This window comes from Erinaceus europaeus, chromosome 2 (genome assembly GCF_950295315.1).
Source record: "Erinaceus europaeus chromosome 2, mEriEur2.1, whole genome shotgun sequence".
Taxonomy (NCBI): domain Eukaryota; kingdom Metazoa; phylum Chordata; class Mammalia; order Eulipotyphla; family Erinaceidae; genus Erinaceus; species Erinaceus europaeus.
Genome location: NC_080163.1, coordinates 103,294,995 through 103,312,669, shown reverse-complemented (window position 1 = coordinate 103,312,669; position 17,675 = coordinate 103,294,995).

Sequence of the window (17,675 nt, the reverse complement as noted above, 5' to 3'; positions counted from 1 at the left end):
TGCGTTTAACCCGCTGAGCTACTGCCCGACTCCCAATCCAAATTGTTAATGACACCAGTCTCTGAATCTTTTACCTATCTGAATTTTTCACTCTATCCTATTGTTTCAAGCTAGTCATTTCATGAGTAGCACTACGAAGATAGACTTTAGCTAATAATACTTTTACTCTACAACCAAGATTAATTTGTGCTTCAGGAAAAATACATTACATAATCATACTAAAAAATCTTAACTACCATATAGTACTGTTTCCTGGTAAACAGAAGTCTATATTCCAGAAAAAAAAAGAAAAGAAAAAGAAGAAACTCAGAACAGATGTAAATGACGACACTGTTGTGAAATAAAAGAGAATCTACTTGTTACTTACATGACTAAACACAGAAGAATTTGAAGCTGGAAATGAACAGAGAGCTGTGGAGACAGCAAAATGTTTATAAAAATCTTTCATGCCTAAGGTTACTAGGTTCCAATAAAGGGTCAATCCTCAGCAACACCATAGACAGTGGTGAGAGCTCTCCTCTCCTCAGTATATTTCTCCTCTATCATTATAAAAAAACTAGTAAAATATTTAAAGGAGGCTGATGAACATATAAATAAGACTCCATTTTAATATTTTGCATATCAGTAATTCTTAATCAGTAGAAGCCTTGCTTCTTTTTATAATATATCATAGAGTTATGTGTCTATGACCTAAAAGCAAAATTTGAAAACATATCTTTAGTTCACTTATTTTATTTGTATTTAGAAAACTGCATCTTCAACTAAGAAGATCTGAAAGGGAAACTAAAAGCAGGACCTGACCAAATTGTAAGTAGGGCACCAAAGTAAAAACCCTGTGGTGAGGGGTAGACATGCAGCTTCCTGGGCCAGTGGGGGGTGGGAGTGGGTGGGAGGGATGGGTCACAGTCTTCTGGTGGTGGAAATGGTGTTTATGTACACTCCTAGCAAAATGTAGACATATAAATCAGTAATTAATTAATATGAGAGGGGAAAATGAATTGTATGTCTCAAAGTTTTTCAAAACACAAACTGAATCTTTTTAATATATAGACTGTGAATTTGATATGCGGACTCTCTCAAAAGCCTAGACCAAGTAGATTAGAAGCATACAATAGCACAGCTATATACAAGATACTGGGTACTGTACAGCAAACCATAACAAAAGGACTTTTCAAAGTTAACCCAATTACCAAATAATGTGATGATAACATTAACTATCGATTGTCTTTTTGAACCCTAAGACAGCAGGAACCTCACATCTCCACTATAAAGTCCCTACTTCCCCCAGTCCTGGAACCCTTGGATAGGGTCCACTTTCCCGTATGCCTCTCCCAATCCATACCAAATAATATTGCATCCGCCGATCACAACCTAACCAACACAATGATTGCCACCTCAACATGCTTCACCTCAGACTGTGTCCAGAGACTTCACGTGTGGAATGACAACCCTTCAGCTTCATTACTCGGGTGAGACCTTTCCTTTTATAGTACACTCTAATTTCATCTCAGGTGGTTCACTTTCTAACAAAGTCCCATAACCTATATATACACCAGTTTCTGTGAGAGAGTGCTTATGTTCACACGTATCCATAAACTACTGCAAAATATATACGTGAAAGCAGAAGTACACTAGAGTTTGCAGTGAGTACCTCCCTAACACTTCCTCTCCACTATTCCAAGCTTTGGGTCCATGATTGCTCAACAATTTGTTTGGCCTCGTATTTTAACTCTCTTTTCAATCACCAGGTTCCAGATGCCACCAGGATGCTGGCCAGGCTTCCCTGGATTGAAGACCCCACCAATGTGTCCTGGAGCTCCGCATCCCCAGAGACACACCCTACTAGGGAAAGAGAGAGGCAGACTGGGAGTATGGACCGACCAGTCAACGCCCATGTTCAGCGGGGAAGCAATTACAGAAGCCAGACCTTCTACCTTCTGCAACCCTCAATGACCCTGGGTCCATGCTCCCAGAGAGATAGAGAATGGGAAAGCTATCATGGGAGGGGGTGGGTTATGGAGATTGGGTGGTGGGAACTGTGTGGAGTTGTACCCCTCCTACCCTATGGTTTTGTTAATTAATCCTTTCTTAAATAAAAAAATTTTAAAAAAAGAAAACTTCATCTTCACATGGGAATAATTCATAACATTAGCTTTATAAACAACATATCCTCTTTATATTATGCAATTAATTATCTGTCTTAATATGGCTTACATAGTGCAGATAAAGCTAACAAAAGACTCACAAAAATTATTACTACACAAAGTAGTTATCTATGATACCCCGCAGTTTTCTTGAAACATATATAATTAGATGTTAAAGTTTAGACTCAGAATTGATAGCATACATACCATTTCTTATATTAACAAGAAATATATGTATTTTTATTGTTGCCAGGGTTATTATCACTGGGGCTCAGTGCCAACACTACAAGTCCACTTCTCCTGGCAAACATTTACCCCCTAATTTTCACTAGATAGAAGAGAGAGGAATGGAGAGTTGAGGGGAGATAGAGGAAGGAAGAGAATACCACCTGCAGACCTGCTTCATGATGCATTCCCTCGCTTTTTATTAAAATGGTAGAAGCAAGGCCAATAAATGACTCACCTGGTAGAGGACATACTTAAGGACATGCCTGAGGACTCAAGTTCCAGCCCCAAACATTACATGGAAGCATCTGCAGGGGGAGTAGCTTCATGAGCATGGAGCAACCACATGGTGTCTCTTCTTATTCTTTCTCCTCTTTTAGCTATCTTTCACCCTCTATGAAAATAAGTAATCAGGAAGCAGGGGAATGTGCAGGTGTGCAGCCCCAGCAATAACCCTTGTGGCAATAAAACTAAAATAAATCAATAAATTTTGCATATCTTATTCCCCAGAGACAACCATTATTTATGTTCTCTTGTGTTCCTATGCACCAAAAAAATAGCATTTTTCCCTCATGATCATATTAACCTGTGCTCATAGTTAGTGTATTTTTATTTAATAAATATTGTGTTTATATTAAGTTAACAAATATTTTTTACCATATCATTGGTCAGCTCTATATTATGATGTTTTGGGATTACTGATCCTGGGACATCTTGACTCAGAAATCAAAAGTTGTTGTGTAAGTAACTATGCAATCATGCCAGGCCAGTTGCTGTAGTTTTAAAATACTGGAATCATATTCTTTAATAGTACTGTAATGGTACATTTTTCTTTAACAATGTCATTTGATCAGTTTTCACTTTTTGAGACTATAAAACCCATGTAGTTAAACACACACACACACACACCTATAACTAGAGCCCCCACTGGTAACACTGCTGAAAAGCTATAACTGCCTGTCAAAGGAAAAACAGTTTTTACAGATGGAAATTATGGCATCATTATTTCATTTTTTTCTCTAATCAATTGTTGATTTTCTTCATCAAATTCTTCCTCATTATTTTCCTATGTCTCTGTAAGGAATGTTAATTGATATTATATTTCATGACCTTTCAGCAGGAGTAGTCATCTTCTAGTAAATTGCCAAAATAACTAACACAAAGGGGAAAAGGAATCAGTTATATGTTCTCAAGGTTGTTTAGAAAATAGGTTGTTTCATTGACCACATAATGCAGATCTATAAAAAAAAATAAAAGGTGATATTGTAGGAATAAAGAGAGCAGGCACTGTTCAAAAAAGAATGGTCCATAAATGTTACCATGACAAAACTGGAAGAGTCTACAGTATTAACCAGTGTGCTATGGAACTGCTGTAAACAAGCAAGGACAACATTCTTATTTTATTTTATTTTATTTTATTGCCTCCAGGGTTATCGCTGGGGCTCGGTGCCTGCACTACAAATCCACTGCTCCTGAAGGCTAGTTTTCTCTTTTGTCAACATTTTTGTTCTTTTGTTGTCCTTGTTGTTTATTGTTGTTGTTATTATTGTTGTTGTTGCTGTCATTGTTTTTGAATAGGACGCAGAGAAATGGAGAGAGGATGGGAAGAGAAATACAGACACCTGCAGACCTGCTTCAATACCTGTGAAGCGACCCTCCTGCAGGTGGGGAGCTGAGCCAGGGGCATTATAACCTGCATTGCTACCACCCAGCCCCCAAGGACAACATTCTTATGTTCACACTGAGCATAGGAAGCACTCTAAGAGCAGAGACACCTTCTTGATGTGTTGAAGGAAAATGATCAGAAAAAAAAAAGAAAGAAAGAGCCAAAGAGAATGGTTCTCATGCTCAGTGGAAGTTCCAGCTTGCTCCTCCTAGAGAAGCAGTCTTTGAGACAACCAATGGAATGGGCCTTGAGCTTCAGAAATCCATTCCCTGTGAATTCATGTCATATTCAATACAAACACAAAAAAGACTTGGACTACAAAAAGTACTGATATTAATGTATTTTAAGTAGATGGATGGGTGGATGGATGGATGCATGGATGAAGGAAGAATAGCACCAAAGATTCTTTGTACTATGGGAGCTAGGTTAAAGTCTGGAGTTTACACATGGCAAAGCAGAACATTGCCCCAGTAATATTCAGAATTCATTTACAGTGTTTTAAGATATCTGCAGAGCTTGTCGTTGATCTTTGCTGATTTTAACCCTGGTGTGCATGACACCTAACTTTGTTAGCACTGGGAAATTTGAACTGAAGTTTGTCTTGATTTCTTTTTAAAACAACTCTTTGGCCGTAGAACTCTAATTTGTTTTTAGTATAACAATAGTGACCCAACAGACAAATCAATGAATAGCCAAATAATCCATGTATCATTCAGACAAACTTGCCCTTAAAATGCCTAAGAATTATGCTGTATTTAAAAATAATATTGATTGAACTCAACCAGGTAATCCATGATGTTTTTGGAATGTGTTAGATGTTCTATGATATTGTCACTTCTTCACAAAATCCTTAAGAATGTTCTGTTATTAAATATATTGACAAATCTCAGAGCAATAAAAATACACTGTTAAGAATTTTTGTTTGAATCTCTGATGACAGAAGAGTCTATAAAAGTCCCAACTCAGAGTTGAGGACTCCTTTTTTTTATCAAATAACTAAAAGCAGACATGACAAGTCTGTAACAATTCCTACTATAGACAATAATCTTAGAAAATGACAAGTCTATTTTAAAAAGTCAATGATTCCTGAAGTTAGTTCCCCAAATTAGTTGGCATTGTGTCAATATGCCCATAAAAGAGAGATACTATTTGTTAAAGGGAAGTTGAGTGGCTTTCATTATTTTTAGTATTCAAAATATAAAATAAAATTTCATTGATATGGATAAATGTCACAGTGTGTATTTGGGTATGTGGAGATTAGAATGTGGAGATTAGAAACTGTTTTTTCTTAGAGACTGTTACACTGAAACCAACCGTTACTTGTTAGAGACTGTTATACTGAAACCAACGGTTACTTGTTACAGCCATTAAAGCCCTTAAACTGAAACCAACCGCTCTTGTTTTGTGTACCATAAAAAGCCCAGAGCAACAATGTTGCGGGGTTGTTGGCACAGACTCTCCCCTTGTGTGGAAGGGTGTCGGCGGCCCAAGCTTAAGCTTGCTAATAAAGGCTCTTGCTATTGCATGTGATGCTGGTCTTCCTTGTGTGAGATCGGGACTCGAACTTCTGGGCACAACAGGTTCAAGCTTCAGGCCCCATCCACAGAGGAGAGAAAGTATCATGAGCAATGGAGCAGTTCTGAAAATGCTTCTGTTCTGCTTCTTCTCCTCCTCCTTCCTACTTCTTCTTCCCCTCCTCCTCCTTCCCCTTTACCCTCTCCCCCCTCCTCTCCTCCCTTTTACCTCCTCCTCCTCCTTCTACTTCTCTCCTTCCCTCCCTCCCTCTCTTTCCTCTCCTTCTCTGCATCTGTTAAATACAAGAAAGTAAAATTAAAAGGTGGGGAGTCCAGTGGTAGCGCAGAGGGTTAAGCACAGGTGCTGTGAAGTGCAAGGACCAGCTTAAGGATCTGGGTTCCAGGCCCTGGCTCCCCACCTGCAGGGAAGCTGATTCACAAGCAGTGAAGCAGGTCTGCAGGTGTCTTTCTCTCCTGTGGGGCTATGTGTAAGCTTGGTAGAGCTTAGCTAAAACTCCCCCCATGCTTGGATGGAGGCCTGGGAAAGACACCCCCTTGTTAGTCTCTCTCACCAGAGGAGCAAAGGGGAAAAACAGTCTCTCAGACTCAGTTCTCCCTTTTCAGACTCTCAAGCCCACAGAAATCTCACTGCCTCTCCCCCATTAACTGCAGGCCACATGGCTACCTGCCTTAAGGTTCATTCAGAGTTCACATAGTCACCCAGAGTTCACACAGTCACCTCACTTTTGATCACTAGAGAAAGCATACTCCATCAAACACCTCTCTGACATCAGTCAGTGAAACTACAAACTTTATTTCCTTATAGCTTTGATAACTACCATGCTCTGCTTATCTTCTCTCTATCTCACCCTGCTGGTTTAACCCCTATGTTTCTCTCAAATACCTTTGGATAATTAAGTTCTTTGCATCATGGAAAATAACTGTCTTGACATTTATGTACCTCATCAATTCCTGTCATAGTAGCCCCCTACCATAGGGGCAAGCTAACCTTTAAGAAACCTGTAATTTCTGACATGTTTGAAATATATTCTTTGTCTGAATTCCTATTTAAATTATGTCTATCTGCCATTAAATGAGAGTGCCTCAATTCTCCCTGGTGTCTCTTGTCTCTATTTCGTGTCATCCCTTGAATGAGTGAGGGAGAACTGGTCATTTACCTTCCTGGCTGAGAGCCAACCCAAGTGAGCTCCAGCACTCTCCCCCTCTGTTTTCCCCTCCTCTCTCTATTTCTCTCTGTCCTAAGAACAAGGACATCAATACAACAACAATATAACTACTACAACAGTAATAAAAAAACAACAAGAGCAACAAAAGGGATAATAAATAAATATTTAAAATTTAAAAATAAATTAAAAGGTGGAGAAGGGTAAACATGGTCACCTGGAAAAGCAGTGTCATTGTACAAGCATAGAGTCCCAGCAAGAAAGAAGATAAATATAGAAGATAGTTGATAGACAGATACATACATACATACATACATACATACATACATACATACATAGAAAGAGAAGAACAAAAAAATGGCTAGTAGGTGACTCACCCCATAAAGTGCATATTACCATGTTCAAGGTAGGAACTAGATTTGACCACAAACCACCATATGGTAGTTCCTGCAGTGGAAAGTTTCCTGAGTGGTGAAGCTGGACTACAGTGCCTCCCCTACACTCTATGTCTCCCTCCTCATCTCTATCACGCTCTATCAATGAAAGAAAGAGAGAAATAAAGAAGTGAAATGGTTTTCAGGAGCAGTGGAATTGTGCAGTTCTAAGCATCCATGATAATGTTGATGGCAAAAAGGAGGAAGGTGGGATGAAAGGGAAGGAGAAAGGAATGAAGGGAAGAAGATAGGAAGGAAGGGAGGAGGATTGAAGGAAAGAAAAGAGAGATAAAGAGCAATTATAGAAGACAGAACTCTCACTTTATGCATTCCAAAAATAACTTCAGTTTTTGTTTTTTTTCCAGAAGGGTAAAAAAAAATAGGGGAAGAAAAATATAGGGCTCTGAACTCTGAATCTCAATTCCAACAGGACCTGAAGCATTTGTCACTAGAAATTTTATTTTTATACCATCACAGAAAAGGAAGGAAATTTGGAAAATACCAGAGCAAGTTAGGCACTGTTTCCCTTGTCAGAGAGAAGATGGAAAAGAAGGAGGAGGAGCAGAAGGACAATGAGAAGGAGGAGGATACTTGGAAGTAGTAATAAATGTAGGCAGAACTTATAAAGGAACTGAAGGCATAAAATGTCAAAGAAAAATAGATATAGATAGCTATGAAGTCAACCCATTTCTATGGCCATGTGAGAACTACTGTACTTTCCAGAGGAGAGGATGAGGATACAGAACTCTGGTGGTGGGAATGTTGTAGAATATACTCTTGTGATATTATAATTTTGTAAATAAATATTAAATATCTAGTATAAAAAGATAAAGAAAATTGCATATTTAACACACTTTTAAAATCAACTTTTATATAGTCAAAAGTATTCACATGGAGTAATGCAAAGTACTACAAAAATACTATAACTCTACCCAGTTTCCCCTAAGTTTAATAGTTTTCACACTATGGAGCATTATTCACACAACAATATTCACACTCATACAGAAAATAGAATATTTTCATCATCCCTTGAAGTAGTCTTATGTTGCTATTTATAAACCTTCACTTCTAAACCATACCTTATTTTCAGGCCTTCAGAACCATTAATCTGTTATCCATTTCCATAATTTTGTCATGTTGAAAATATTTTTAATGATATCAAGTACAATACCTGAATATTGGGGACTGGATTTTTTTCCAGCCCATGTAGTTCCCTACAGAATCTGTCAAGTTGTGTATAGCTTGTTGCTTTTTTATTGCAGAATAGAGTTTCAAGGAAAATAACACAGTCAATTTAATTACCTATCAAATGATATTTCAGTCATTTACAGTTATCGCGAAGAAACAGTTATGAATATTTGTACACGGAGTTTTATTTTTAAAAAGTAAAATCTTTCCATTGTGAGAGAGAGAGAGACTTTTCTCTTTTGATATATTTTTATAATGAATAGGTCTTAGGAATATTCTTCATTTTACTGAATTCATAATTCCTTTGGTATAACTTTTCTGTGGAAATACTTGCAACATTTGTTTCCTATCCCATCAGAGAAGCAAATAAGTAAATCAGATTTATCACTGAGAAGTCTCACTTATAAACCAGGGACACTGATTCCCTGGTTTAAACAGAAAGGAAATGCACTGAAAGACTTTATAATGAGTCCTATAATCAGCAGGTAGAAGAACTATGTTCTCAAAAAAAAAAAATGCTTGGAAAAGAAAAGAAAAACATGGAGTAGGGCACCAAAGTAAAAGTCCCTGGGTGGATGGTGAGGGTGGAGGGTGAGAGTAGATGTTCAGCTTCACCTAGGAGTGTGTGTGTGTGGGGGGGGGGGGTCAGGACACAGTCCTTTGGTGGTGGGAATGGTGTTAATGTACACTCCAATTAATCTGTAGTCTCATGAAACACTATGTAATTAATATGAGAGGGGAAAGACTGTTTGAATGCCTCAAACCTTTTAGTGCAGACCATAGGCTGAGTATATGTCCCTTCAGTCTAAGCACTTAAGACTTCAGACTGAATTTTAACAGTGGTCTCAAATTGTTAATACATGTCTATAATGATTTGTTCTTTGAAATGTTTACTTTTCTAAAAGCATAGAGCAGGCAGAAAAGAAGCAACCAGTGGTGTTACTTTATAAGACACAGCTATATATAAATAATGTCAAAGGACATGAATAATGGCAATGTCGTGTATGATACAGCAAATCCTAACAATGGGATCTTCAAAGTTAACCCAATTGCCAGATAATTTGATTATATCAATAACTATCTATTGCCTTCTTAAATCCCAAGACAGCAGGAACCTCCTGCTTCTTCTATAGAGCCCATATTTCCCCCAGTCCTGGAACCTCTAGGGAGGGGCTCACTTTCCTGCATGCTTTTCTCAATTTATATCAAATGATACTGCATCTGCTGATCCCAACCTAATCAGTGCAATGAGAACCACCTTGGCATGCTTCATTTTAGACTGTGTCCCAAAATGTCAGGCATGGAATGTCAACTCTTCAGCATCATTACTCTGGTGAGACCTTTCCTTTCTCATAGGTATCTCTACTTCCATTTAGGGTGGTTCACTTCCTAACAAAGCCCCAAAACCTGGATATAGGTCAGATCCCATGAGACAGGGCAGATAAACACATATATCCATAAATCGGGGCAAAATATATACCTGAAAGCAAAAGTGCACAGCATTCTGCAGTGAGCCAATAAATGAAGCAAGCAAGTAGAAAGACCTAGAAAGACACCATAAAGTTCCTAATGAAATAGTTTCTACTTAGACTTACATACTCTCCTTGCCTACTTCCTTTTACACTTCCCTCAGTCACTCCAAAGCTAACCTTATCAAAGTAAGGACTGCAAAAGCTGAATAAGGGCAAGAGACTGGCATATTTTAATGATGACTCTTTAGTCACTATCAGGCCACCCCTTCAGCTGGGGCCTAGTAGGGGGAATCCTGAGATTCCCACACAGACATGATGGGCCTAGACTTTGAATAGATAATGCTATCCATTGTCACTGGTCATCTCCATCAGGAAGAACACAATGGACCCCTTTGGGGGCCCCTATAGGACCCTGCCCTCAATGTGGATCAACAAGGGTAGAGAATGTTCAATCCTCTGAAGGGAGGCTGGACAACACACTCTGTGTCCTAGGGAGTCGGGCAGTAATGCAGCAGGTTAAGCACATGTGGCACAAAGCACAAGGACTAGCTGCTTCACAGGCAGTGAAGCAGGTCTGCAGGTGTCTATCTTTCTCTCCCCCTCTCTGTTTTCCCCTCCTCTCTTCATTTCTCTCTGTCCTATCCAACAACGATGACAACAATAATAACTACAACAGGTGGTCCAGGAGGTGGTCCAGTGGATAAAACTTTGGACTCTCAAGCATGAGGTCCTGAGTTCAATTCCTGGCAGCACATGTACCAGGGTGATGCCTGGTTCTTTCTCTCTCCTCCTATGTTTCTCATTAATAACTACAACAATAAAACAACAAAGGCAACAAAAGGGAATAAATAAATAAATATTTTTAAAAAAACATACTCTACGTCCCACCTGAGGAAGATGGGTCCTGAAATTGGGGAGCTTGGAACATTCCTACTCATGACCACAGAATATGAGCTCAGAGATGCAGAGATTACATAGGCTCCTAAACTGAATATGGGCCCCAGATTTGATCGATGGGGTTTACAGTCCACAATATTTATACACTTTTCCTATATTTGGGAGCTACTCTCTTCCCTCATGCAGCTTTCTAGCCCTTTTTCCAGCAATGACATCATTTCCCCAGACAGTATCTTGGGTCCACCTGCATATCAGATGTCAGGCTCAGGAAGAAGCTAGTATAGTCATGGGCCCTTTGGAATATAACTATAATAGGTCTACTAGCTATTTTCAAAACTGAGACCCCATATTTTCATCTGCACTATTCTAGCCTTTAGGTTCCTGATTAGCCAACAATGTGTTTGGCTTTATATGCTAACTCCTTTTTTATTCACCAGGTTTCAGATGCTACCATGATGCCAAATGGACTGCCCTGGGCAGACACCTCAGCAATGTGTCCTGGAGCCCCACTTCCCCAGAGCCCTGACCTACTAGGGAAAGAGAGGGACAGTCTAGGAGTATGGATAAACCTGTCAATGCCCATGTTCAGCTGGAAAGCAATTACAGAAGCCAGACCTTCCGCCTTCTGCATCCCACAATGACCTTGGGTCCATACTCCCAGAGGGTTAAAGAACATGAAAGCTATCAGGGCAGGGGACAGGATATGGATTTCTGGTGGTGGGAATTTTGTGGAGTTGTACCCCTCTTACCCTATGGTTTTGTCAGTATTTCCTTTTTAATAAAAAATTTTAAAAAAGAAAAACAATATCCAATAAACGCTACAAAAATCTGAAAAAGATATATGACAAATGCATGACTAGCACAACTCTGCTAATAGTGGATTCTGCAATGTATACAACTTCCCAGAGTGCTGCAACTCACTGGACAATGGTAACGACATCACCATCACACTCAGCTGATCTCACACATTAGATTATGCCACTGACACTGCCACAACATCCAAAATGAATCCCTCATTATCATCAGCACACAACTTAACCCTCTCCCTGATCTCCCCACCCCACCTCACATCTTACTGTAGCTATCCTACAGACTGGCCCTAAGATTATGTTCTCCCCCAAATCATAAAGCTCAGAGAAAATAACATATTGAATGTATGATACTCTTTCTGAATGACAATAAAATTGATTACACACTGAAGAAAACAATACTAAGCATGATGTATGCATCTGACATATATGATATATATGATAAATACGTATAGCACATAAAATAAGGTAATTTTATAATTTAAAAAGTCACGGTTAAAAAAAGATGAGGGAACGAGATGCTCTGATATGTTAGATGAAAAGTAAATAATGCAGCTCTTTTATAAAACACTATGACAGTTTCTCTAAAAGCTTAAAATTAAGCTTAACTGAGTGGCTGTGCAATTCTACCCCTATGTAAATGCCCCAAATAGAATACATAAGTATATATTTTTTCATATAGGGATAAGTATGTAATGATCATAGCAGTATTACTCAAGACAGAAAAAAAAACAGACACTTGTATCCATAAAATGATATGTATAAACAAATGTGGACTATGCAGAAAATAGGGGGTTAAAAAATGCTGACTCATGGTATAACAAGACACCTTAGGAGCATTATGATATATAAAGGCAGTCTTTCACAAAAGATCATGTGTTACAAGCTTATAATTATATGAAATGTCCAGAAGAGGTAAATCTATAGGTCATGAGATTGATCTGTGTTTCCTATGACTATGGCTGGGAGGATGTAGGTATGAAATGAAATTCAATATAATTACCGTGGTTGCAAAAGTCTTGAAATACTGAATTATGCACATTAAAAGGTGAACTCTACAGTATATAAACTGTCTACTAGTAAATCCATTAGATTCTCTCTTTTTTTTTCAAAGAGAAGAGATAAACCATAAGATAAAAGCCTCTGTGAGAGCAGTTGAAGCCAGGCTCAAGCCTGGGTCACGCACATGGCAAAGCAGAGCACTATCCAACTAAGCTATTTTGCAGACCCAAAGCTGTTAAGTTTTTTTTGTTGTTGTTGTTTGTTTGTTTGTTTGTTTTTGCTTCTTTTTTTTTTCCATCAGGGTTATTACTGGGGCCTGATGCCTGTATGACAAATCCACTGCTCCTGGCAACCATTCCTCCCACTTTTTTATTAGAGAGGACAGAGAAAATTTGAAATGGGAAGTGGGTATATTAAGGGAGAAAGAGAGATACTTGCAGACAGACCTGTTTAACTGCTTGCAAAGCTTCTCCCCACAGGTAGGGAGCAGGGGTTAAAACTCTGTTCCTTAATCATGGTAACATGTACATTAAGCTAGGTACTTCACCACCAGATCTCAAGCTGTTAAGTTTTTAAAGGTTTGTTCTTCTTTTTGAACAGAGTTTATATCAGGAATTAGATGTAATTATTTTATTACTTATATTTAACATATATATTTAGACTAATTTGTAAATAATAATGTTATTCATTAAAAAGACTATAACAAGACATCAACCAGGACATAACATTTCATCATAACATTTTGAAGGTTTCAAAAACTGATTCAACAGCCTGCCCTTTAAAATCCCTTTACTTTTATCTTCTCTGTGACCTTTTCTACCAATTATGTGTATTGCCTCTATATTTAAAAAAGTAGTCAATTCTCACTGCTTCTACTTGCCAGACCTCTCAATGCTTTCTGATCTGCTGAAAACTAGTTTCTGACCCTTTTTTGACCTTACTACTCAATGGAAACCTTTCTATTGCCTTGAAACCAAAGAATTACTCTCATCTCTCTTTATAACACTGTGTTTTTCAACATGTTAATCACTTGTTTTTCTGAAATATTTTATATACTTAATCTTAATGAGAAAAAAATAGAGAATGACACAGTGAGAAAGACCAAGCACTACTCAGCTCTGGAGATTGAATCTGGGATCTTGGAACCTCAGGCATGAAATCCTTTTATATAACCATTATGCTGTTTCCCTAGCTCAATCACTCAGTTCTTAACTCCTGTGGTTTTTACGCAATCCTTACTCTCTTGTCTTCTTGCAGTTCACAGACTAATCATTCCTAAGTACATTTTCTTTTTTCTCCTCTATTTCTTAAGTGCAGTTAGTCACAACAATAACATTTCTCATTTTACTCTCCCCTGATACTCAGATTTTCTATATAATCTCATTTACTGGTTACCTTAAACTCTCAACTCTAAATAGACTAACTCATGCAAAATCTATACATTTGTCTTAACTTTCACAGAAGCAACAAAATAAAAAGTATAACTAGTCCTTTAGACATAACCGTAACTTTCCATACCAGTTGTTGCTTTCTGCAATTTTCATTATTGTATTCATGATCATGGGGAAAGTATATAGTATTGCAACTTTGTCCATTTGATCACACTACAGTTTAATGAAACTAAATAACTAATCCACAGTTAGAAATTTAGTCCACAAGGTGTGATTTAAAAACTGAATGTTGGGCTCTAAAACGTTGTTTTAGAAACTATATAAATATTTCTTAAGTACTTAAAACTAATAACAGGTAATATATTTTTCTCAAAATCTATTATATCAAATTCCTTAATAGCACACAGGAAGTCAGTCAGTCATCTCAACCAGAACCTGGATTTCTATCTCACACTCTGATGTATAAGTAATCCATAATTCCAACTGACTGTATTTACTAGTTATGTATTTATACTTTTCATGGTTCTCCATCTGCCATACCTGTTGTTGTTCCCAAACTCCCATAAATTCTCAACTGTAGTAATATTACAAGTACTCCTAAATATTATCTTTATTATTTAGTGCATTGTTTTCTATGTATGATTTTGCTGAAATATTTAATGAAGTGGTTCCTCATTTAAGTCAAATTCATGCTATTTACTATATTTATTATATTATACTATATTTATTATATTATATATAAATATAATATTTATTATATTATTATATTTACTATATTCATGCTATATTACTATATTTACTATATTTAATATTCATGCTATGTTCTATAGACATAAACTAACACACACACACACACTTCACACACTTTTCAACCAACATTCCAGTGAAAGAAAAGAATAGAAAAATAAACAAACAAACAAAAACTAAATAAGGGGATAGGCAATGATGCACATGGTAGACACATACATTACTACGTGCGAGGAACAGGGTTCAAACCCCTGGTTTCCACCTGCAAGGGAGAAGTTTCATGATCACTGAAGCAGTGCTACAGGTGTCTCTTTTCACCCTTCTTCTCAATCTCCCCTGCCATTCTTAATTTCAGTCTATCCTATCAAATGAAATAAAGAAAAAAATGGGAAAAGATGTCGATCAATAATGGTGGATCCATTGTGCCGGCATTGAAGCCCTGCAATAACACTGAGTAATAATTATTATTATTTATTATTATGATATCTTAAAATATTATATTAAAAGAAAAAATAAGAGGTAGATAGGTAGGAAGGTAGGTAGATGAAGAAAAAAAGACAAAATAAATTATGTAAATAATACACTTGAGAGTATCATATTCTAGCAGGCTAGAAAATACAACCAGGGTAAAGTATTGAAATTTACATATTTTGATCAAGAAAGGACTCACTGAGGTGACATTTAAAATAGGGACTGAATGGAAATAGGAACCAAGATACCTTGGGAAAGACCATGCCAGGTAAGCAAATGCAAAACAAAGGCGTTAGAATGCTCTATTCTACAGTCCAGGTTTCTACTAGTGATCTTACAAGTTAACAGTGTGATTTCTCCTGATAAATCCCAAAATCACCATGCTCCTGTGACTGGAAAGTTAAAAGAGAAACTGGAAGTCAGGCTTCTACTTAAAAACATGCCCAACAGGTCAGGAAAGGTAGAAAAGTAGCAGAGTCCTAGAGTTCAGGTATGTCAGAGTTGGGTTCCCAGCACCATTTCTGTTGGAGCAATACTCTGATACTGTCTTTTGAATTTAGTTACTTAGGTAAAATTATTTTTATCTTAATGATAAATAGTAGACACAGAGGGAAAGATACAAAGAGAGAAAGAAACCAGAACACTGCTCAGTTCCGGCTTATGATGGTGCTGGGGATTGAACCTGGGGCCACAGAGACTCAGACTTTAAAGGTTTTTGCATAACCATTATGCTGTCTCCCTTGCCTGAGAATTATTTTTAGTCCCAAATTTCTATTTGTGTAATATACTCTACACTTTAACCCTTTTTGGCTTTGGACCTGGAAAATATGTAGCTAATAAATGATCACTGTGTAATAAATCACTTAAAAGACTATATAATTTGATTATAGACAGGGCTCTCATTAATTAATTCCTGATCAATTCTTTACTACAGATGCCAGCCTTCCAGCCTTAGTCACAGTATCCAGATTTTATTTGAAAAGCCGTTCTGCTTTATCGTGTCCTCCAGATATTATAAAATGTCAGTGCGATCTTTATTGTACTATGATATAAGAAAAATGTAATTAAATGTCACTAATTTCTACTTCATTAGATTTGGAATTTCTGATCATTTAACAAGTTTTGGCCTAAAGGCTACCTTTAATAACATAAATAAATGAGTAACTTAAAATGTTCAACAGAAGGAATTTTTTTTTTTTTTAATTTTTTATTTAAGAAAGGATTAGTGAACAAAAGCATAAGGTAGGAGGGGTACAACTCCACACAATTCCCAACACCCAATCCCCATAACCCACCCCCTCCCCTGATAGCCCTCCCACTCTCTATCCCTCTGGGAGCATGGACCCAGGGTCGTTGAGGGATGCAGAAGGTAGAAGGTCTGGCTTCTGTAATTGCTTCACCGCTGAACATGGGCGTTGACTGGTCGGTCCATACCCCCAGTCTGCCTCTCTCTTTCCCTAGTAGGGTGTGACTCTGGGGAAGCTGAGCTCCACGACACATTGGTGGGGTCTTCAATCCAGGGAAGCCTAGCCAGCATCCTGGTGGCATCTGGAACCTGGTGATTGAAAACAGAGTTAACATATGAAGCCAAACAATTTGTTGAGCAATCATGGATCCCAAGCTTGGAATAGTGGAGAGGAAGTGTTAGGGAGGTACTCACTGCAAACTCTAGTGTAGTCCTGCTTTCAGGTATATATTTTGCAGTAGTTTATGGATACGTGTGCACATAAGCTCTCTCTCACAGAAACTGGTGTATATCTAGGTTATGGGACTTTGTTGGAAAGTGAACTACCTGAGATGAAATTAGAGTGTACTATTAAAGGAAAGGTCTCACCCGAGTAATGAAGCTGAAGGGTTGTCAAGGAATTTTTTTAAAAGAAAACCTTAGGAAAAGCACATTAATTGTTCTGTGCCAGATGATAGTAATTATAAATAAAATTAGGGTAAATACAACTAGTTTGAAGCATTCTCTGCTTACTGAATGAAACCGAAGAAAATGTATTTATTTTAAATTAGGCTTTTACTTAGCCATAATATGTATTTTATGTATTCTTGCCATTTATATAATCATAAGTACTGTAAGTTGGAACACACTATAAACTGTCATTTTATAGATGTGAAAATTGAAACCAATTGAGGTGATTTACTAGTCTTACAATGTGTTACATTCTATTGATATCTCTCAGCCTGGTCTTCCATCTCAAAGTAACAACTGTCACGATTATTCTGAGATTGTTTAAATTGAAACAGATCAGTGTAACATTTAATATAGCCACAGTCTCATCTGAAAAACACGTAACACTTTTTCATTTATGTAAACTATAAAATAAATAGAAGAGATTAGTTGTCAGTTTTAAACTTGAATCAGTCTCTAAAACTAAATAATCTATCATCCCCAAACACTCAAAGCTATGTTTTGCTTGTATTTAAGGAATTTTCATTTCTGTCATATATTGTAGATAAGATACTTTATTATATATCTTTTTAAAGATTTAATAATTTACTAGCAAGAGAGAGGGATATATATTTAA